Below are 22,683 nucleotides of genomic sequence, written 5' to 3'. Positions count from 1 at the left end.
TTTCCACTAGAAGCCACCCTTTGTGGTGTTAAAACAGCTCGGACATGTTGTTCAGAGCCAGAGCCAAGGCAGGAGTCTTATTCACCCTGCTGAGCCGCAGCACGTCCCACCGCTGTCCTGCCCTGTGCATTCTTGACCGAGGTAATATTCTCCTGAGGTTTTCTAACCAAAGTGGAACTATGGAAGCTTGAAGGCAGCCATGGGGGACCTCCCAGCCTAGGGATGCTGTACAGATGTGGCCATGCAAGCGTCATCATCCTGGCCCTCTTTAATAACCATCTTCAGGGAATATTCCAACCCGAACATACTTAGAAATGACAGGGACACTCTGGGTGCATCTGTTGGGACAGTTTTTGCTTTCTTCTCCTGGAAGTGCCAATGACCTCAACCTGCCATGATCTCAGCCCCTCTGCCCACCTCACATTTGGTCTTGACCATGCATTTGGGCTGAGCTGTGGACTGCCCAGCTTCCAGAAGCAGACAGGGTCTGCAATATTCCTGCACCCTGTCCCGTGCCTCAGTCGGTGATGCCAGCTTGGCGGAGGACAGTAGAAGTTTGTTTCAATGACACGTTGTGTTTTCCTTCTAGAGAGTCTACCCTTGCCCTCTAGGCCAGCTTGTGCGGGAACCACCACCTGTGCATCGCTGTGTCTCCAGGTCCTGGCACAGGGCCATGAAAGACTAAAAACGTCTTCCAAACATCAGAATGAGTGAACCTGTTGCCCTTGAATGGAGGTGCTGCAGGGGCATGTCAAAGGTGGCAGTCCCTGCTGCAGAATGACCTTTCTATCCCTTTCCTCAGAGAAGGAGAATTTGGGGTTACTGCAGGCTTCTGGGTGCACAGAATGAAAATAAGATTGAGGCATCATAGTGAGATGGTTGGAGACAAGGATGCTGACAGTTTCTTGGTTCGAATCCTGACTCTGCCACCCACTGGCAGGGGGACATTAGACATGGTACTGAATCTTTTCACGCCGTAGTTCCCTTGTGTGTAAGACAGAAATAAAGGTCAGAGAGTCACATAGAAATGGCCATGTTAGGAGTATCAAGATCGTAAGTCACGGGCTGCAATTCAGATGGTCTGCTGTTAGGACTTCACATGGGGACTCATATTTGAAACTATTGCTTATTTTCTATGTTTGTGGCATCTCAATGTGTTTGGTATTTCTTAATTGGTATTGACGAAGGTCTCTCCTTATCATTAGCTGCTGAAGAGGATGACTGTCTATTTCTTTGGGATCCCCATAACCACCCCCCACTCAAGTGAATATGGTGTGTGCCATGTAGTCTCTATCTTAAGTTTGGCCATCCTGAATATATTTTCTAAATTTTGAGGAAATCAAGGAAGGCATTTCATGTAACACAGAGACAAACAGGCGAAACAGTATTTGATGGAGATTGGCCACGTGGGGCTTCCAGTTGGTGCCAGTTATTTTTCTTTGCTTCTAATTTATCCGTTCCCTCATTTATTCCTTTCTTCTCTTCTACTTCCATGGTCCACTCCCCCTCAAATGCATAGTGATTCTTGACTTCCTGTAAAGTTGAAGAATATGGCAGTTATTTAAAAATTATAAGATTCTATACCAAAAGGTGGAGTGTCTTTTCCAGTGATTTCCATTATCATTCAAGACAAAAGACTTTTCTTTTGAATAGAGAATATAATTCATTTCCAGGACAACAGTATAAGTTCCACCTAAATGCTCACCCCTCTACGGGACAGTCAGCAATTCCATGCCTGCGCAGAGCTCCTTCCTCGCTGAGAGGAATGGGATTTACATATCATCACCCCAAATAAAGATGGCTGATGGGGACAGGGGCTCCTTTGGGGATTGAGTGTTTAGGAACCCAGGGGGTAGAGGCCCGGGCAATGCCCACGGACGCAGTGCTGTCTCCTGGAAGGTCTCCCGGTGAACCAGACTGGAATTCACCTGAGGGGCTGGGAAACAGACCTGTCGCCCTGCAAATCGTGGGACAGTCAGAGCCAGGGGGTGAACGTGGTACAGGCACTTGCTAATTCAAGCCCCAGATATGCAGGCTTCCAACATCATCTCTATTCTCTGTTACCCAGGTCCAGCCCTCTACTTTCTCTGCAATGCATGCCTTTTGCAATGCCTGCTTTTTTGCTTGCATAAAAGTGAAACTGGAAACTGAACATAATCTGTTAATGTCATCTCTACCATTTCCATTTTCCCTCGTTTGTCCATAATGACAACTGGATAGCAGGTTCCGATTTTTGGCGAGTAATAGACTGACAGCCTTCTCAGATGACTGCATGAGACCCTGCACACTGAGCAGTTAGGAGCCTGAATTCAGCCCTACTCCTTTCTACTGGGTGACCGCAGATAAGTGATACGAGCTCTTTGTGCCTTGGATTCCTTATCTCTAAAATAGTGATGATAATAACAAAATCTGCCTCCACAGAGTTGTTGTGAGAATTAGTGAGTTAATGGGGTAAAGGGCCAAGAATAGCTCTGGGCACGTGGGAAGGCTGAACACGTGCCGGCTGTTGTTCTGAGCTAACAAGGGCTCCCTGAATGGCCGTCTCTTTTTTCAGCTGGCAAATTACTCAGAAAACCCCCAAAACTGCACATGGAGTAAGAGTCAGGTCCTGTGTGGTGATGATGTAACATACCTATTTTGGGCAGACTTGGCAATTCAGGGAGTGACCCATTTTCCTGCACTTTACGGAGGTCATTGCAATGAGTTTCATCAACCAGCAGGCTTGGAAACGAGCCACGGGGTCAGAGGGAGCTTTTCCTGCCCCTCTGGACCGCTGTCACCGCTCTGCAGCTTGTGTCAGTGTCAGGGAGTTCCTGTGATGACATCGTGTTCAGAATGATGGCGATGCAGACAGGTGGAGTGGCAGACCACACATTCTTCACTCGACTCCCCAGGGGACCTTGGCTACAGCACTGGAGGACATGGCAGGGTTTCCATTTGCTTTGTTTTTGACTTGGTGAAGGAAAGCTTGAGTTTCTAGGTGTACGTAGAACCTTCGGAAGATTCACAACAACAACACAATGTCGTGAAGCTCCTGCTCTGGGGAGGCCCCCAGCTTCCAGCAGAGGATAGCGAGGTTCCCATGTACTTCCAGGACAAGGATTAGGACCGTGTAGTTGGGCACCCTTGTCTGCAAGAATTTCTTGAAGAATGTGAAATTACCATAGGATTTCTGTACCACCAATCCAGTTGGAGTAGGGGGCTCTATTTGAAGAAAACTCTAGTAAGTACAGAGAATCTGGAGGTTCAAACCCTTTTTGGAATGAGGCTGAGTATGAATAAAAACATATAGATGGACATCTAACTAGTTAACTAACTGGCCCATGATAAATTGAGTTGCCAGTCCTGGTAGCTAATAAGTCAATCAATGGGTTAAATCAAATAAGGTCAATGCTAAGAGCACAAGTGTGGGGCCAGATGTTCTTGGACTCAAATCCTGCTCCACCGGTCTTGGCTGTGTGGTCTTCACCCAGTCACTCAACCTCTCTGAGCCCCAGCATGCATGTCTGTGCAATGGAAGACGATGCCAGCGTTGCAGGGCTGTCAGAGCGAGTGCCAGGTGCAGATCCAGGCTCTGCTGGTCCCACCTGGCCCTCAGCTCCCTGGTGCTTCCTCCTCATTCTCCATCTTTGAACTCAATTGTCACCTCCTCACAGCGCCGTTCCCTGTGCACCCGCATAAAGTACCCTGCCTTCTCCTCCCACCTCGAATTACCTCCCACAGCTTTCCCCAGTCGGATTCCTTCCTGGCACGTGGTGCTGTCTGTGATTTTCTTGTTTGTTTCTGTTTGTTTGTTGTTCTTTCTTGTTTGTTGAGTGCTGGCTGTCTCTGGCCATGAGACTGAGGTCACTGAAGACAGGAGCTTGAAGGGTGTTATTTAGGGAACAGGAGTGCCTTGAACAGGGTGTGGCTCACGGCAGGTGGCTCGAGTGTTCGCATGAATCTCCCTCTGTAACCAGGGCAAGCTTCTGCACCTGGGGGTCCTCAGCTTTCTTATATTTAAGGAAAAGCCACTTTGAAGGGCTGTGGTAAGGATTAACTGAGAGACGTTGTGGCGTTCACTGAGTAAAGGAAGTTAGGGACACGGAGCAGGCATGGAATTGGTGTTAGTATCATGAGATGGCATGTGGAGCAGTGGGTGTTCCCGAGTAACAAATAATTGTGTTCTTTCCTCGTCTGCTCTTTTCTTCTCTCTATGGAGTTTATATTCCCTTTTGCAAATACAATTTACACAGAACGCAAAATTTGGAGTAACAAAAGAGAAAAGGAACAACACGAGTTTTCAATTTCTCAATTTGTTATTAATACAAAACCAATGATTTCATTTACAATGTCAGTGGAAGCAGCCAGGGGTGAGTCCACACATGAACATGCAAACTGTCCGAATGAGTCAGTCTAGATGGGAAACTTATCTTTGGACTTACTGACATCTTCCATCAGAAAAAAGATGGCAATTCCTTTCCTCTGTGAGGTTATATGAGGACATTCCTTTGTGAAATAATCTCCCTTAAAAAGAATTGGTGCTCCCTCATCCGTGAGAACTATGGACTATAGCAGGTTGCTCTTTTTACCTTGAGTGGCAGGAAGCTCAAAATTAATTGCAACATATAATAATAATAATATTAGCTTTCAAGTTGCAGAGCAGTAGCTCTCCGTAACTCTCCTACCTATTTATATGTTTTGTAAAAAGCAGTATTTAAGTAAATAAATGGTGTTTTAGAAATGTGATTTTCTTACAAAAATCCTGTGACTGAGTTTTTGGGCTAGAAAAACAACACTGATACTTCCTAATTTTGCTGTGGCTCTTGCTGAAAACATCTCTGTGACTCTGAGCATGTCCTCCCTTGGTCTGGTCTGCAATTTCCTCAGCTGTGAGAGGAGGAGTGTAGACCCAGGAGGGTCGTTCTGGACAGTTGTAGATTGAAAATGCTTTTATTTTCTCAATGATCTGATGAGCACGAGGTCTTCTCTTTGCATTTGCGCTCTTTCTCAATGCATTAAAGGAGGGATTTTTTTTTCCAGATTTCAATTTCAAGCAACATTTTCCTTTGTTCAAAATAAAATGGATGGGGAACTCAAGTACATGAAATAGATCATTGCAGGCTCCTGCGGTTGCAGTGAGGGGTGGCAGACGTAGAATTTCCACCTCTCCCTCTCCTCCTTTCCGCAGCCCCATCGCACTTCAGAGGCATCCCTAGAGGTCCAGGGAAGAGTTTGAAACCACAGTATCGTAGGATTGCTCCACATCTGCAGAATTAAGATCGCTTTCTAAAATCTGCCTGCCCCAAACCAAACCTGGATGGTAAATTTCTCAAGAGCAAGTAGTACCAGCACCTGCTGAAAACACAAGTGTCTGTTGAATGAATGCATGAGCTAAACAGTTTGTTTTTATGTCAGAGATCAGGCTTCTCCAGTCCTCGAGCATGCTTACCTGCAGTCGTTCATCACCCTGTAAGGTGACAGGGTCCCAGACTGCTCTGGGGTACAGAGCTTGTGCTTTCGTTGCCTTCGTCCCAGGATGATTTGTGACTTCTCAGGTGGAACTGCTGGTGATATAATTAACACTTCAAAACTTTGCCATTGCAAATTTAATTTCTTTTGAACATTAGGGGATGTTTAAACAGTAGCTTGAGTATTAAATTTGTGCTTTATGGGAGTTGGGGAGGAGAGAGAGGGGAGAATTTCTCAAAACCGTACAAGAAAAGGATGGAAAACATTGTTGAATTTCTGCTAGGAAAACTACTTTTTTGCCCCAATTGAAATATTGCTTTACAGCATTGGCAGGCTTACAGAAGTGAAATGAAAAACAAATCCCACAAAAATCCTGGAGTACCATGAAAATAATGAATAAAGTAGTACAAAATGCTTTGATTTCAGTACTATTTTTCAATAAAGTTGGTGCATTCCAAACAGATTGTGTTTATCTTGAAGGAGGGCCTCTGCACTGTGAGTTAAGAGTTAATAACAGCTTTTTGGTGGTCTTGGTTGTAATATGAGAATAAAAAAATACTCATGTAGTGAAAAGGGCATGGGCTTTGAAAGTGAGCTGACCTGGGTTCAAATCTTTCCTTCCTTTTAAATTCCCTGGGCCTCTTTAAGTAAGTGGCTACCCTCTCTGAGTTCCTTTGCCTGTAAAAATACAAAGAGTAACGCCGACCTCAGTGGGCTGCTGTGAAGTTTACACGAGCAAAGGTGGAAGCTGTTGGCAGACAGTGTAGACACCAGGGCCAAGCTCGACTGAGTAAAGTCAGTGACTCTGTATTGGTGTCCCAAGTCCTGCAAGATCTCTCTTGGATTACACAGGGCTCAACCTTCCAACAACATGGGAAACTATGGCTGTTTTCCCTAGTTTTCCTTTTTGTTATCCTGACTTTTTTTCTGATTATAAAACAAATAAATATTTACTGGGGAAAGCTTGAAAATTAAAGATGGAGGTTAAGAAAGAAAATAAAAATCACCCACAAAAAAAAAAAAACCAAGATGGGTATGATTTTCTGTAAGTCTATACTTTTTCTTTAGTCAGTTGTAATTTCTTTCCAAGAAAACAGGTTTATTCATTGAGATTTTCAAATGTATTAGAATATGGTTGTGTATATTATTCTCTTCTTATAATTTCTTAAAATATTATTTTTATTAGTATAAAAGTAATTCAAATCCATTGTTAAACATTAGAAAAATTAGAGGCACAGGAAGAAGAAATGAAAACATCACCCATCATCTATTTCATTGCACAAAAATAGTCATTGCTGACATTTAGTTGTATATCCTTCCAATTTTTTCTCAATTAGTGTATGTATAAATTTAAATAAAAAACTTAAACTGGAATCTTCTTGAATGATCAATATCGTAGACTACTTTTTTTGCTAAATATTATATTGAGACTACTTTCCCATATCATTAATTTTTCTTCTATATCATGATTTTAATAGTTGACAGTATTTAATTGCTATATATCATAGTTTATTTTATTATATAATTTCCGATTATTAGGTAGATTTCAGTATCTTTTATCATAGACAATTTCACAGTGAACATCCTAGTAGCTAAATCCATGCTACATTGATGATAGATTCTTTAAAATAAATTTCTGGAAGTGGACTTCCTAGTGGACTTAACATGTACATTTTTTAAAAAGTTTAATTAACTTTAAAATCAACAGTTTTCATTTTTTGAAATTACTAAGTACATAAGAGATTTTTACAAAATAATGTACATTTTTAAGTATATCACATTGAAGTTTCTTGAATGACCAAGGAGCCTAAGCAGAAAATTCACAAATATATAAATCACTAAAATATACATTTACCATCTTAGGTAATCCCCAAAATTTAACATGTACATTTTTAGATCTTTTGCCAACTTGCCCCCTAGTAAGTTTATACCAATTTATACTTCCATTAGTAGCACATAAAAGTACCTGCTTCCTTGTACCCTTATGGTTGTTATAATATATCAAAAGAGGAAAACTTTGGCTGATTTTTACTTCAAGGATGTTGGGATTAGCGTATCATCATATCCTCTGTCTTTTATCAGGTGATGGAAGATTCTGATCCAAATCTGAGACCCCTCCTTTGCTACTCTGGAGGGCTCTCCAGCGTCCTTTTTATGTTTTCACTTCATTCTTGACTCAGTCTTAATGTCTCTCTAAGTGGAGAGACAAGGAGGGTTGTGTAAAAGTCACTCATCTCAGATGGTCTGGCATTGAGCTGGCAGAGATTTGGCACCCCCCAAATTTCAATCCTCCATCCAAGGGGGCTGCAGTTGCCCACAGGCCCCCCAGCCCCCATGTGCTGGGAGGGACATGTCCCAGCAATTGCTGTTAATATAAGCAGTTGAAACCTAAGCTCAGTCATGTACGTAGCCTGTGTGTCCCCAAGCTCTACACGACCATTCCCACACTTCCATGGTGAGAAGGCAGACCACCCTCACCCGGAACACAGACCTGCAGTGGGCTCAGCAGCCTTGCCCAGGCCCTGCACGCTTCTAGATGGAATGACAAGAGCAGAGGAGACCGAACCTCTCCTTGTTGATCCTGAGTTTGTAAATACCCCTTTAGTTATCCCGTATGGTCTGATGTTGGGGTATTTCCTCTACCCCTGCACTATAGCACTCCTCATTTTCTTACTTAAAGTATTTTATCTTGCTGTATTGTGTCCACTTTGGCAAGCTGCATTAAAACTTTTTAGGAAAGAAGGCAACAAGGTATCATTTAAATTAATCAAAATAAAGCATGGCAGAATGGGCTGCCAGCTCCTGCCCACCAAGGCCTCACTCCCAGGAACAAGGGGGACTCTCTCTGTTCACTGAGGGGCAAGTGACAACTCTTCATAGTCTAGGAATCAGCCCCAAATTCCTACCAACCCACAGACTCTCTATGGTTGGATTATATTGCTTGAATGAGAAGTAAAGAACGAATAGAATATTCTTTGGGCTTCTGAATTTGTTCCTGCCTGGCCGTGGGATGGGCTGAGGTCTCCCACCTCTTCTCTGGTAGTGCATCTTTCTCATCACCCCAATGAGTATTTCCATCAGAAGCTTGGCGTTTAGGAAATTTTCAATCAATGCTGGCTCTTAGGATTATTTCTTGTTGTGCTTTGTCCATTTCAGCGTCTCTCCTGGGAGAAACCATTGCAGGACTTGGAAATCTCCTTTTCTACTCAAATCTCAGAGGCCAGCATGCGGGTGCCTCTGGCAATATGGAAGACCACACTGTGATTATTTAGCCTCAAATGAAAACTATAAGACTTTCCATCTCTTCCCAGCCTCTCTAAGAATTTCTGCCTCTCAGTCAAAGGAGGAAATGTTTAGAAAAATCAGGCCAAGATTACCCCAGAGAGAAAATATGTTTTGAGTCTAGTGAAGGCCTTTTGCTGAGTGACATTAATTATACTTGTTTAGGTTTGACATTATTAATTAACCTTCTCAGCTGTTTATATTGTAGCCTCTTATTAAAACAATATGATTAAAACAAATAATTAAAGAATATTACTACCACCTTAAATATGTACATCATTTTAAGCTTACAAAGGGCTTCTATCCACAATCTCATTTGATATGCACACTGATTCTTGAAGTTAATATGGCAAGACTTATTATTTTGGTTTCTGTACTTGTGAAAAAAATATACCACAAAATTTACAATTTCTACTATTTTTTTTTCTTTTTTTTGAGACAGAGCCTTGCTCTGTTGCTGGGGCTAGAGTACCATGGCATCAACCTAGCTCACAGCAACCTCAAATTCCTAGGCTCAAGCGATCCTCCTGCCTCAGCCTCCTGAGTAGCTGGGACTACAGGCATGCGCCACCCCTACACCCAGCTAATTTTTTCTATTTTTAGATGACCTGATAATTTTTTTTTCTAGTTTTTTTAGTAGAGACAGGGTCTCGCACTTGCTCAGGCTGGTCTCGAACTCCTGACTTCAACCGATCCTCCTGCCTTGGCCTCCCAGAATGCTAGGATTACAGGCATGAGCCACCATGCCCGGCCCAATGTTTACCATTTTTAAGTGTACAATTCAGTAGCATAAGTACGCTCAAAATGTTGTGCAGCCATCACCACTATTGATGTCCAGAACTTTTTCATCATCCTAAACAGAAATTTGACTGTTCTAGGTACCTCACAGAAATGAAATCATACAATAATTGTCCTTCGGGGTTTGGCTTCTTTCACTTGTATAATGTCTTCAAGATTCATCCATGTTGTAGCATATGTCAGTATTTCATTCCTTTTTAAGGCTAAATAATATGTCATTGTAAGTATACACGTCATTTTGTTTAGCTATTCATCTGCTGATGGACATTTGTTTTTTTCCTACTTTTTGGCTCTTATGAATAGTGCTGCTGTGAACATTGGTCAGCCTGATTCTTTTTTGACACATGTTGTTAAGGCATTCACCTTCCACATGGAAGTGGAGCAGTGGTTCCCAACCCTGACTGCAAGTAAGAATGTCTTGGGGAGATAAACAAACAGACAAAAAGCACACCTGGGCACCACTCTGCACCAACGGAATGTCAGATTCTCTGGAGGTGCTGCTTGGATGGGGCAGTCGAACAAAACTCCCCAGGGGATTCCTCTGTGCAGCTAGCAGGGGGGCCAGGGAGCCCACAGCCACAGGCCTCCCCCGGTGGCACTCAGGACCATTTGGGGTCTTTCTCCTTTGGGATCTCCCTATTTTTTTACTAAAGCTGCCTCTTACGATCAGTAGATCAACGTGGATCCTCCATATAGCATTTTAATTCATAATTTGGAGCAGGCCAAATAAAACAAAGATTTTAAAACCAAAATTAAGCTTAAAAAAAAAGCCATGTTCTTAATACCAGAAAGCCAAATGCTGGTTTGTTGGCTAAATATATGGATCCATTTGTTTCTTGCATTTTAATCACCCCGTTTTAACAGCACACCACAATACAAACAATCGTGCGGGTTAATTCAGCCCCATTGAAGAAGTCTTGTTCTGTACGCCAAAGCTTGTTGTTCTGTCTAGTTAAATGCTCATGCATTAAAATGCTAATAATTAAACTGTTACGATTGACTAATGAACTCTGCCGGCGATAAATGATGGTCTTGTTAGATTCACTGCGCAGCCAGCCTCCCTTTGTACTCAGAAAGTTAAAGGTTAAAGCGCTCTTGAAACCAGTGAGTGGATCCAGAAGCAATTACAATTTTTCCTTGAAACTAATAGTTGCTACAATAATGTTTCAATTCCAACCCAGTAAAAGTAAAAAGAATAAAAGGGGAGCAAGAGGATGACTCTGAGCTCTATTCAGGGAGAAGGATGTCGAGCTTTCTTTAGCCTGCAAGGCAGATGGCGTGGTTACGCAGACTAAAGCCTACTTAGTTACAAACATCCTTCTTGGAACCTCGTCTCTGAGAATGCAGACTGAAACGGTGATTTTTTTTTTTTCAGTACACAACAGCAGGTGACCCACGCTTCGTGGTACTACTTGGTGCACAATGGTTGAGCAATGCAGGAAATTTCTCCCCAACTCTGTGTGATTTGGGGGACAAGTGGCTTACTCTCTCTGGATTTCAGTTTTCTCATTTTTAAAAGCAGGATAATAATAAGGGCTCTCTACGGAGAACATTTGCTTTGTCCGACTGAATAGCCAGTTCCATTCTTTCAGTAACAGCCTCCAATTTCCGTGCAGAAGCAAGCATTGCTCCTTGGCTCTCGCTTCCCAGGCTTTGCTGGGAGTTGAGCAGTGTCCGGGGTGAGCGTGGGACCCAGGCCTGGCCAGTCAGAGCATCACATCTCTCCGGCCACAAATGGGCCTGATTAGAACCAGTCAGAGCAAATCCTGGGGCTCTGGCCACAGCCATCTAGAAAGACACATTTCCTTTGCAGGGGACGTGACCCTAGAACGATGTCGGTCTGGTGCAGGGTACTGTGTGAAGATGGCCTTCCTGTCGCAGGCAAAACAGAGCTGAGGGGGAGAGGCATATTCCTGAGGAGCCAGGTCCAGCCTTACTTGGGGACTTTTCAGTGACATGAACCCAGATTTCCCTTTTATTCTCCCTGGAAGCCAGTCTGAGTTGAGTTTCTGTTGCTGGCCACCGACAGTAGCTCAGAGGGTGGTTGTGAGCATTTATTGTTCTGCAGAAGGGTAATCGGTAGACATTTAATAAATGGTAATGGGTATAATTAAAGAGAAACCAGGAAATTGACCACCATGCCAGAATTACCATAGTCCCTGCCCACGTGCCCCAGGTGTGTCGACGATGCACTACTGACCAAATTCCACAGTGAAGATGAAACCACATGGAAGGGCTGGTGGTGGCAAACGCTGCAGGCACACGGGGCCTTCCCTTCCTCAGGGCCCCGTGCTCTTTTCCAAATATCCGTGTTTTCCTAGAGGAAGCAAGGGAGGAGTCTGCTGAGAAAATCAACCCAGTTCATGAACTCAATTCATTTGCAATATGCCTTAGCCTTTCCGATTGACCTTTGGACTCAAACTTAGCAGTGGCCACACTTAACCAACCAACCAACCAACCAGGTTCCAAGCATCTGGGTACGGCCTGACTTTGGAAGGGTTATGCAGAGGGAAAAGCTTAGGATCTGAAATCAGAATACAACCCCAAGTCAGAAGACGTAAGTAGGTCACACCCCTCTCTGAGACTCATCTCTACAATAAGGATAAAAGTCCTTATTGTCATAACAGGGATGTTGGGAGAAGAAGTAAAACTATGGAAGGAATAATAATTAACTACTTACATGAAGGCTCTCCAGTTTCTAGCAAGTTTCCACATCTACCTTTGTGTTTCAGCAAAAGGCACCATGTGAGTCAAAAGCATGATACAAAAAATATTAATATAAGGCGAGTATTATATTCCCATAAATTCTTTTTTGCTCATGCCATGTATTTCTTGGCTCCCAAATGAGTTCATTCTTTTGATAAATATTTGTTGACCATCTACTATGTGCATGGACCTGTGCTAGGTGCTGGGAATACAATCATGAAAAATGGTTGGCTTCTCACCTTTTCTGGAGTTTACATTCCAGTGGGCTGCCTACCCACAAACTGCCACAGCAAGCGTACAGTTACAAATGCAATTAGTCTTGTGATGGAAAGAATAGAGTATGAGAGAGGAAGAGGGGAGATCTGTGTTTGAGCAGTTGCAGAAGGGAGGGCAGCTAGAGCTCTCCGAGGATGTGAGATTTGGCCTGAGACGTGCAGAATGAATGAAAGTCAGGGCCACGAGTGGGCGAGCGGAGAGCTCCAGGCAGGTGGGACGGCAGGCACAGTCCCTGAGGCAGAAAGAGGAACTGGGCTCTGGCAGCTCCCGAGGACAGAGCTCAGGCCTTGTGGTGCTTCATACACTGTGCCATGCTTCCCCGTGTCCCCCTTCACCCCAACATCCAGGGCTCCTGGCGCAGTGCAGGGCACAGAGCTGGCATTTCAGGGAGAGTCATGTGCTGGTCCTGAGGACTATTGACCTGCATTCCTGTTTTCTTCCTTCTAAGCACAAGGTTGAGATGCCTTTCTCTCCCTGATGAAGTTGGGCATGAGCAAATGACTTGCTTGGCCAGTGGGATGTGGCCAGGAGTGACGTGGGTTACTTCCTGGCAGAAGCTTGAAGATCTGGTGCTGATTCACCAGGATTCCCTCTCCCTAGGTATGTTCCCAAGTGCAGGCTCTGTTGTTCTGGGTCCCCCAGGGAGAGGAACACAGAACAGACACCCCCCAACCCAGACAGACATGGAATAGGAACTAGAAATAAACATCTGATGTGCTCAGCCACTGAGATCTTATTGTGTTTGTTTTGACAGCACTGTACAAATTATAATGTCCTATACAAATTAAAATATTATAATGATGATGATTAAAATGAACAGTTATGAGCACTTCCTAAGAGACAGGAGTGAGGATGTGGGGAAGTGAAACAGGGAAGCAGCTGGCATGAAGGTGTGTTATTAAGGTCACTGCTGTAGGCCTTCGGGCCTCAACTGCCTGAACCTCAGGGAAGCCTGCAGACTGCCTTCCAGAATTTTCTGGCCAAAGGACAGGACACCAGGCCACTAATCCACAGGCTCCATCCTCTGTTGCTCTGGGGTTGCCCCAGCTGGGCTTACTCTCCCACAGTTCCACACTGCACTTGCAGGTGGGCTCAATGGGATGCCCTGATTTTGGAGAAGGTTCTAAAGCAGAAATGGTAGAGACAGGCAGCATGCCCTCGAGATGGGCCCCTGCCAGCATGCAGAGACCTGCCTACTGCTTTTGGTGACAGCCCCCCTCCTCCCAGTTTGCATTTTGAGAGGAGCCCTGGGGTACGAAGTCACACAGTACTGAGGACACAGACCATAGAAGTCTGAGCAAGAAGCTACTTCAGATGCTAAAGGAGGTAAGTTCTGATGTCACCTCCTCCAAGTAGCCCCCAGGATTCCGTCTGCTGATATATTCTTGTCTTCTTCTAACTTGCCTCTGAACTCTCTTTCTGTCCGCAGATAGAGCTACCTGCTCTCCCCATGACTGTCCGTGAATTTCCCTAACTAGGTTGTCATACAGTTGAAGGCAGGACTCACACCAGACTCATCTTTGTGGCCCCACTATGCCTGGCACAGTCCTTGAACACAGACAATACCCAACAGTTACATTTTTTGAGTAAAAGGACAAACACATTTTAACTGGCTCCAGTGGAACTATCCAGTTTTCTTTTCTTTTTTTTATTTTGCAAATATCATTGACCATTAAAAATACAAACAGTAAATATTTATCAAGTTCTTACTGGCTTGTGTTAGATGGCGTTTTCACTCCCATTCCACTGATGGAAAACTGAGACCAAGGAGATAAAATAACTATCCCAAGGTTGCACAGCTGGGAAGTGGCAGAATAAGGATTTGAACCAAGGGGTGCTGACTCCATGTGCAGTGCTCTTCCCTCTCCCAGGATGCATCAAGGCAGAGCCAGAAGGCAAGATGCTCAGCTGATTTTAATGCTCCTGTCTCTGCTCTGGGAGGTGTAACCACCAGCTGGCAGCCCACGTCCTCCTGAGAAGCCCGGGTTCCTGCTCAGGACCCCTTCCTGGGGAGACACAGGCAGAGGGAGACGTGGGGAGCAAGGCTTGCACAACTTGAAACTGTGTGGAGGGACAGTTTGTGTCTGCAAATGATTCCTCCTCACGACCCAATCTGAGCTCAGCCCTCACTTCCTTTAGGTGGGCTCCCTTTCCCCCTACAAGATCAGGCCTTTTGTGAAGCTTTGTGCTGACACTGAGTACTTCTCCTTTGTGGCATTTGACACAATTGTAATTGTAATTTTACATAGTTTTCATGACTCTTTAATTCATAGTCTCCTTCATAAAACTAAAAGTGCCACGAGGGCAGGAACCATGTCTGTTTTTACACCCATCCATCCATCCATCCACCCCGAACAATTTTTTTTTTTTTTTTGAGACAGAGTCTCGCTCTGTTGTCCGGGCTAGAGTGAGTGCCGTGGCATCAGCCCAGCTCACAGCAACCTCAGACTCCTGGGCTTAAGCGATCCTACTGCCTCAGCCTCCCGAGTAGCTGGGACTACAGGCATCCGCCACCATGCCTGGCTAATTTTTTTCTATATATATTTTTAGTTGGCCAGATAATTTCTATTTTTTAGTAGAGACGGGGTGTCACTGTTGCTCAGGCTGGTCTCGAACTCCTGACCTCGAGCGATCCATCCTCCTCGGCCTCCCAGAGGGCTAGGATTACAGGCGTGAGCTGCCGCGCCCGGCCCAGAACAAATATTTTTAATTGCCAACCCTGTGCTAGGCACTGATGTGGCCACTAGGGGAGTTGCAGTGAACCAAACAAAATCTCTGCATGTATGGAGCTTACCTGTTGATGGGGTGGGGAGAGAGATGATAAATAAGAAATCAAATAAATGTAGAACATGTCAGGGTTAATAAGTGCTATGAAGAAAAATAAAGCACGGTGGCAGGGGAGAGTGATGGGCGATGGGGGCTCCACCACCAGGACCTCTGAGGAGCCTGCAGACTGTCTCCCAGAATTTTTTCCAAAGGGCAGGCAGTCCTGGTACTTACTGGTCACCAGCTGACATTCCACTCTTTATAGATACCCCTGGGCTCCTGCTTCAAGAGAGGGAAACAGGGAGTGAGATTCTCAGTATCCAGCAAAGTGCCTGGCACGTAGGGGCAGTCAATGATTATTAGATGTTTACTGCACACATGAATGAACAGATGCAAAGGTGTCATTGGGAGGTTTGGGGTGGGCTGGAGGCTGAGGGCAGCCTTGCTCCCGTCTGCAGCAAGGAGGTGGGCTTTGGCAGTGTGAGGGCCTCACCCTGAAATCTGCCCGCTGCCCATGAGGGACATGCTGGGAAAGGTGAGACGGGTTCAGGTGGCACCTAGAGGATTCTCTGCATCCCTGGTACCACCAACCCCACTTCCTCACTGGCATGAAGGGCAGCAAAGCCTGATCCTGGATCAGCATCCTGGCCCACAGCCTCGAAGCAAAGTGTGGGGCTCCGGGGTGAGGCTCACACCTGGGCAACCGCGGAAATTCCTCTTCCTGGATCTACTTGACTGCAGCGAAAGTCCAGCTGGAAGCCAAAATAGAAGTTAATAAGAAAGCCACCCTGTGTACTTAATGAAGTTTTAAAATCAATTATGAAACAGTCTCTTTGGTCATTTGTTAACATCTTGAAACCTTTACAAATTAATTTTATTAAAACAAAAAGAACTCTCACAGTCTGTTAACTCCTTAAATGTGTTTTAAATTTGTTTTTGAACGCAACAATAAGCAGTGTGTGTGTGCATGTGCGCGCACACACAATTCAACATCACCACTCAGAAACAAGCCGGCCGCTCTGCATTTGAATGGCGCCCACCTGCCCACCCAGAAAACGCTGTCTGTTTTCAATGTCAGTGTCAGTCGTCTGCCCGGGATGGGGGGAGCGGCAGCCCTGGCGCAGTTGCCCAGTGTGTCTGACCCTCCTGGGCCAGCGGGATGGGGCCCCTGGATATGCGCACAGGCTCAGGGGCAGCTGTTCTGGTGGGGCAGAATTCGTGGCTGAGGACCGTGGCAAGCAGTGACCATGGGAAAGGGACCATGTGAATGCAGCCATCCTAAACCCCAGAAGGCAGAGAGACCCAGGGATCAGACTTCTGAGGCCTTGCTAAGGAGAGACACTGAGGCAATCCCCAAATGCCAGGCTATCTGGAGAATCTGGAAGTGGTCCTATGGACAGTGATGTGCTGTTTTCTTTTGAGTCAGTGACATGGGAACAGATCCACAGGAGGGGACTTTGCAAGACTCGTAAAGTAAACTGCTCAGCCGTTTCCACGTCGGCCAACTCCATTCTTGACTTCTGTCGCCGGCGCCCTGTTTGGAGAATGATGCAGAAATCCTGGAAAGAGGCCAGAGGAAGGTGACAATCACGTGGGACTGTTGCAAAACAGAATCAAAGGAGCTAGAAGTATTTTGCACTTTGTGGGAGGGAGGAGAGGGGAGGGCGGAGATGCTGAGCGATGGAGAGAGACTTAGTAAGTAACCATTTTCAAGTATGCGGAGGGTTTTTATAAGCACTTGGCTCCCCAGACTCATTTCCACAGATAATAACGGTGGGCTTATTTTATTTTATTTTATTTGAAGCAGGAGGAAATTAAGTTAGATCTGAGGAAGGCTGTCTTGAAGTAAAGATTATTTATTATGGCAATGATCCTCTGACTGAGGTTGTAGAATCTGTCCCTTCCTGAGAACCCTTAGGATCTTTCTTCTGCATAGTGAGTGACGCCTTCACTGCAGACCAGAAACAGTCTGATCGGACAATTAATAAAAACAAAAACCCTTTCTTCTTGTTTCCTATCTTATATCTCTACATATTCACATTTCTCATAGTCAAGTACAGCTATACTAAATTTTTACTCTATTTATTTTTATTTATTTCACAGTGGCAAATCTGGACTTTTAGTGTACCCGTCACCTCAATAGTGTACATTGTGCCCAATAGGTAACGTTTTATCCCTAATCCCCTTCTTCCCCTCCCCCTTTTGAATCCCAGTGCATATTATGACTCTCTATATGACCATGTGTACCCGTAGCTTAGCTCCCACTTATAAGTGGGAACAGGTAGTATTTGCTTTTCTGTTCCCGAGCTACTTCACTTAGGATAATGGCCTCCAATTCCATCAAAGTTGCTGCAAAATACATCGTTTTGTTCTTTTTCATGGCTAAGTAGTATTCCGCGGTATATATACCACATTTTCTTTGTTCACTCATCAGTTAATGGACGCATAGGTTGAATCCATATGTTTGCAATTGTGAATTGTGCTATGATAAACATACGAGTGCAGGTGTCTTTTTGATAAAAATACTTCTTTTCCTTTGAGTAGATACCCAGTTGTGGGATTGCTGGATTGAATGGTAGGTCTACTTTTAGTTTTGTGAGGAATCTCCACACTGTTTTCCACAGAGGTTGTACTAATTTACATTCCCACCAATAGAGTGGAAGTGTTCCCTTTTCACCACATCCTCACCAGCATCGATTTTTTCTTTTCTTTTTTTTTTTTTTTTTTACTTTTTAGTAATGGCCATTCTGACAGAGTTAAGGTAGTATCTCATTGTGGTTTTAATTTGCACTTCCCTGATGATTAGTGATGTTGAGCATTTTTTCATGTTTCTTGGCCCTTTGTGTATCTTCTTTTGAAAAATGTTCATATTTTTTAATGAGATTATTTTGGGGGGGAGTTGCTGATTATTTTTTAATTTCTTATAGATTCTGGATATGAGTCCTTTGTCAGATGTATAGTTTGCAAATGTTTGCAAATATTTGCTCCAATTCTGTAGGTTACTTGCTCTGTTGATTATTTCTTTTGCTGTGCAGAAACGTTTTAAGTCCCATTTATTTATTTTTGTTTTTGTTGTATTTGCTTTTGGGGTCATAAATTCTTTGCCTAGGCCAACGTCGAGAACAGCTTTTCCTAGGTTTTATTCTAGAAATTTTGATGGTTTCAGGGCTTACATTTAAGTCTTTAATCCATTTTGAGTTAATTTCTGTATATAGTGATAAATTTTTAATTTTAAATAAAGTTTTTTTCCTGGTGATATGCTTATTGTAGGTAATTTGAAAAATACAGAAAAGTATAAAGCAAAAGGAAAAAATTGATATAATCACTTTTCAAGTTTCTTCCTACTCTTTCTTTTCTGGACACAGATATTAACATATAGAATTTTTCTGTAGAAAGGCTTGTACCTTGATTTTTTTTAACTTAATCCCACTGCAAAATCAATTTTTCATGTCATTACAAAAATCTTCAAACCTTTTTTGACATCAAATAACATGTTTTTCTATTTCTGTTTACAACTGAAATACTGTACAAAGTGACGCAAAATTGAAATATTTCAGAACTACATAATAGGGAAAAGTGCAGGCACCACTCTTCCCATGAACCCATCCCCGGAGATAATCGCTGTGGGTCGTTTGGGGCACATCCCACCATCCAGAATGTTTGTGATGGCTGTATAATTTCCTTTAAGTGGCTGTACCACACTTTATTTATAATGTCCCTACTCCCACTTTGGAACCTTTACAGTTTTAGTTTTTCACCGAATTTCTGGTCCTCTTCATCCTCACTTACTCACTGTTTGTTTATTCATTTGTTAGGTGACTGTTGAGCAGTGCCCTGTGCACTGTTCTAGGCAATGACAACATGGCCGGGAACAAACAGACAAAAACCCACGACCTCAGGGAGCTTCCCACTCAGTAAAGAGCAAACAAGCCATAACCCAGTAAGACACGTGGCGTGTCGGACGGTGGCAGGTGCCAGGGAAGGCGCTTGGCAGAGAGTGGCGGGGGCTGGGCAGGGGCCACCCTGTGCCTTCCTGGGCCTGAGCAGAGCTCCAAGTCCTGACCTCAGCTGAGGACCACGGCAGTCCTGTGATGGCCATACATCTTCCCTGACGACAGTTAGGGACAGCTTATGGCCGACCACGACCTTTCTCCTTTTCCGTTTCTACCCGAGTGGGGTCTGGAGAATGTTATTTCACGCTTTTCCTTCTGCGCGAGAACTTCCCGGGAACTCGGACAAACATGAGCCCTTCGTTTTGCCCATTTTCTCGCCTGCCCCGCAGGTATCACAGCTACAGCCACCCAGGCCGACTGGCAGGGACCCACATCCCCCACTCAGAACCCCGACTCTGCTCCTCAGAAGATGGCACCTCAGACTGGGCCTTCCGCAGCCCCAAGACTTGGGCCTGCCAGCCGCGTGGCTCCAGGTGGCCAGAGTGGGGGAAATGGGCCACGCTGGCCTTGTCGAGCCATCAGAGGTCCCCAAAGGGCATATTGCCTTCCCCGGGCCTGCACGAGGAATGCATTTCCGCCTGCACCACATCCGGGCCTCACCTAGCCCCTGACAGGAGACACCTGCGGCCCCTCGCCCCGGCTACCCCAGGCGGGTCCCAGCTGCCTGGCCTGGGATCCTGAGAAAGTCCCAGCTTGGGCCTTCCCCACACGCGAGGACAGCCGGCAGCTCAGAAGGCCACCTGTTTGGGCAACAGAGAATCACTTGATGCTTCACTTCAAATCACCAGAGAATAAGCACATTGGAGCATTAAAAATTGTGTCAATTTGATACTTTTCGGAATGCCTCTCCCAGGCAAAAATTGGTTTTTAAAGCATTAAGCGAGACAAAGCAAAGATGGGTAAAGAAAAAGCTGACCGTCACCATCACCCCCTCACCCTCTCCTTAAGCATTCAGCGCTGGACAGGCGCGGGGCCTCCCACACGGCTCTAACATATGCACACATGCTTGGGAATTTGACTTTTTTTCTTGGAGGAGGAATGCTACTTTGTAAATTTCTCTGAACCTGTCTGGCGTTGTGTACTTGATGGCTCTAAGTCAGTGAATCCGAATCTACTTTAATCTTTTTGTTATTGTTGACGTTTATATGTACCCACACACATAATTTGCACATTTAAGATCTTATGTTTTTAAGTGTAGCCTTTTTTCAAACTTGCTTCCCCCCAACTCTTTCCCCCCCAACTCTAATTCATGTTCGCAACCTGCTTTGTGTCTTTCTGTGCCTTACGCTGTGCTCATGTAATCATATGCAGACATACAAATATAACACACGGCTAAGACATACACACACTTTATATGCACTACTGCATCTTGCTTTTCTCACTCACCAACACGTCACGCAAATCCCCTTAAGTCAAATAATGGCGCTCTCATGCTCTCATGGGGGGAATGAATGCTGATGTATCTGAACATTCTCCCACTCAGAGCATTAATTTTATTTTTTGGCCACCACAAACAGTGCTGTGCTAAACACCCTTATGTGTTTATATGTAGATTCACGTCTTTAGGTAATTGTGTTCCTACTTCCATGGAATAGATTCCCAGGGGTAAAAATTCTGAAACTTTGGGATAATTTAAGGCTTAAAAATTTAAGGAAAAAAATAGCAAAGGAAAACAAATCATGATTGTGATGCAAGCCCTAAACTTCAAGCTTCTAAAGTTGGGACATTGTCCATGATTTCATTTTTCTACCCTCATTCCTAAATGGTTCAAAGTGTCCCTTCTGTCTCCCATAGAGCAGTGGGGACCCACAACTACTCACATTCTCACTGAGGCTCATGTAGGGAAAACAAATACTGCAGGAGGAGACAGGGACCCTTCCTTGGAAAGTCGTCCCGCTTCTCTGCCTATCTTTGCCCGTCATCCGCAAGGGAATCTAGCAGGTCTGCCACAGAGTGCCGCCGCAGGATCCCATGAGACCGTTAGGAGGTGGAGTTTGGGAGGCTGCAAACCGCCATGTCCTGGCAAGGGCTGGACGCTGTCAGCGCCAGTCGAACCTGCTCTCTCAGTGGCCTTGCAGAAGCTCAGCTCCTACCCGGGCCTCGTCTCCTATCCATACATACAGCTGTGTCCTCACTGGCATATTTAGCTTTGCTTAACATGACTACTTGAAACATAGGTTCTCTCTTTTCCTTGATGGGAAAAAATTACTGCAATTGAGCAGCACAACCACCTTCCATTTTAGCATCATCAAGTGAACGAGTCATGATGGAAGAGAAGGAAAACTCACAAATGCTCAGGGTGCCTTAGAAAAAATAAATCTTTGTGTAAAGCAGGCTGTTACAATCTCAGCCCATTCACTTGGCAATGTTCATTAACCACATAGCTGCACAGGAGGAGCCGAGGGGTGGGGCAGAGTGAGGACAGGCCAGTGTCCAATTGCTTGTCCCGCATGTGCAATTGTCTTGGTTCATTATTTAGTTTATAAATAACAACTATTTCTTTCCCACAGTTCTGGACGCTGGGGAGTGTCAGGGCGCCGGCAGTGTCTGGAGAGGGTCCGCTTTCTGGTTCAGAGATGGCCCCTTCTTGCTGTGTCCTCACACGTAGGAAGGAGCAAGGAAGCTGTTGGGGGTTTCTGGGATAAGGGCTCTAATCCCATTCATGAGGACTCTGCCCCTGTGACCTAATCACTTCCCAAAGGCCCCGCCTCTAAGTATCATCCCCTTGGGGAGTTAGGATTTTAACATATGAATTTTGGGGAGACACAAACTTTGAGGCCATAGCAAGAATGGAAGCTTGGACAAGAATAATGTGATGAACTATGACATAACCCTTCGCCCACGTCCTGGCACAGACACTGCACTGGATGCCACTGGTTTTAACCTGCTTACTGTAACCTGGGGGAAAAGGGCAGAGATGGGCAGGATGAGACACTCTGGCTTTTGAGCCAACTGAGGAATCCTTAGCTTCACGGAGAGGAAAGGTGGTTCCGCGCAGTCAGTTCCATGGCAAAGGTCTCTGGCACATTTATAAAAAGTCTCAAAGACATCCCAGAATGTCACGGAAAGAACAGGGATAAGTGAGAGCACCTGGGTCTCATCATGGCTCTGCCACCAAATAAATAGCTTGAGGACCTTCGGGCAGGCATGTCACTTCTCTGGGCCTCAGTTTACCTGCCTGGAAATGAGAGCCGTGACACTAGATGGCTTCCATAGCCAGTCTCAGCTATGAAACTCCGACTTATTTTTTAAATTAAAAATAAAATTTTTAACATAACAAAAGCAATCGTGTTTCTTATACCAAAATCAGGAAATATAGGTAGGTCAAAGAAAGAAAATTGAAAAAACATTAAATCCAGAATCATATTTCTGAATAGTAGGCATAGCCTCTTAGGCCTTTTAAAATAGGCATACATATCTCTTAGTATTTATGTGTAAAATATGTACTTCT

General features: G+C 44.6%; 1 long non-coding RNA gene across 1 annotated transcript; it reads right to left on the bottom strand.

Moving 5' to 3' along the window:
- Positions 1 to 15,466: 15,466 nt before the first annotated feature.
- Positions 15,467 to 21,152, bottom strand: LOC123649986. The gene is made up of 3 exons (XR_006739202.1): positions 21,053 to 21,152; positions 15,975 to 16,031; positions 15,467 to 15,561 (listed from the first exon to the last, which is right to left on the bottom strand). It is a non-coding gene; the product is annotated as an uncharacterized LOC123649986 (long non-coding RNA).
- Between the last annotated feature and the right edge of the window lie 1,531 nt (positions 21,153 to 22,683).

This window comes from Lemur catta, chromosome 14 (genome assembly GCF_020740605.2).
Source record: "Lemur catta isolate mLemCat1 chromosome 14, mLemCat1.pri, whole genome shotgun sequence".
NCBI classification, from domain to species: domain Eukaryota; kingdom Metazoa; phylum Chordata; class Mammalia; order Primates; family Lemuridae; genus Lemur; species Lemur catta.
Note: the sequence above shows the minus strand (reverse complement) of the source record. Positions and strands in the feature narration are given on the sequence as shown.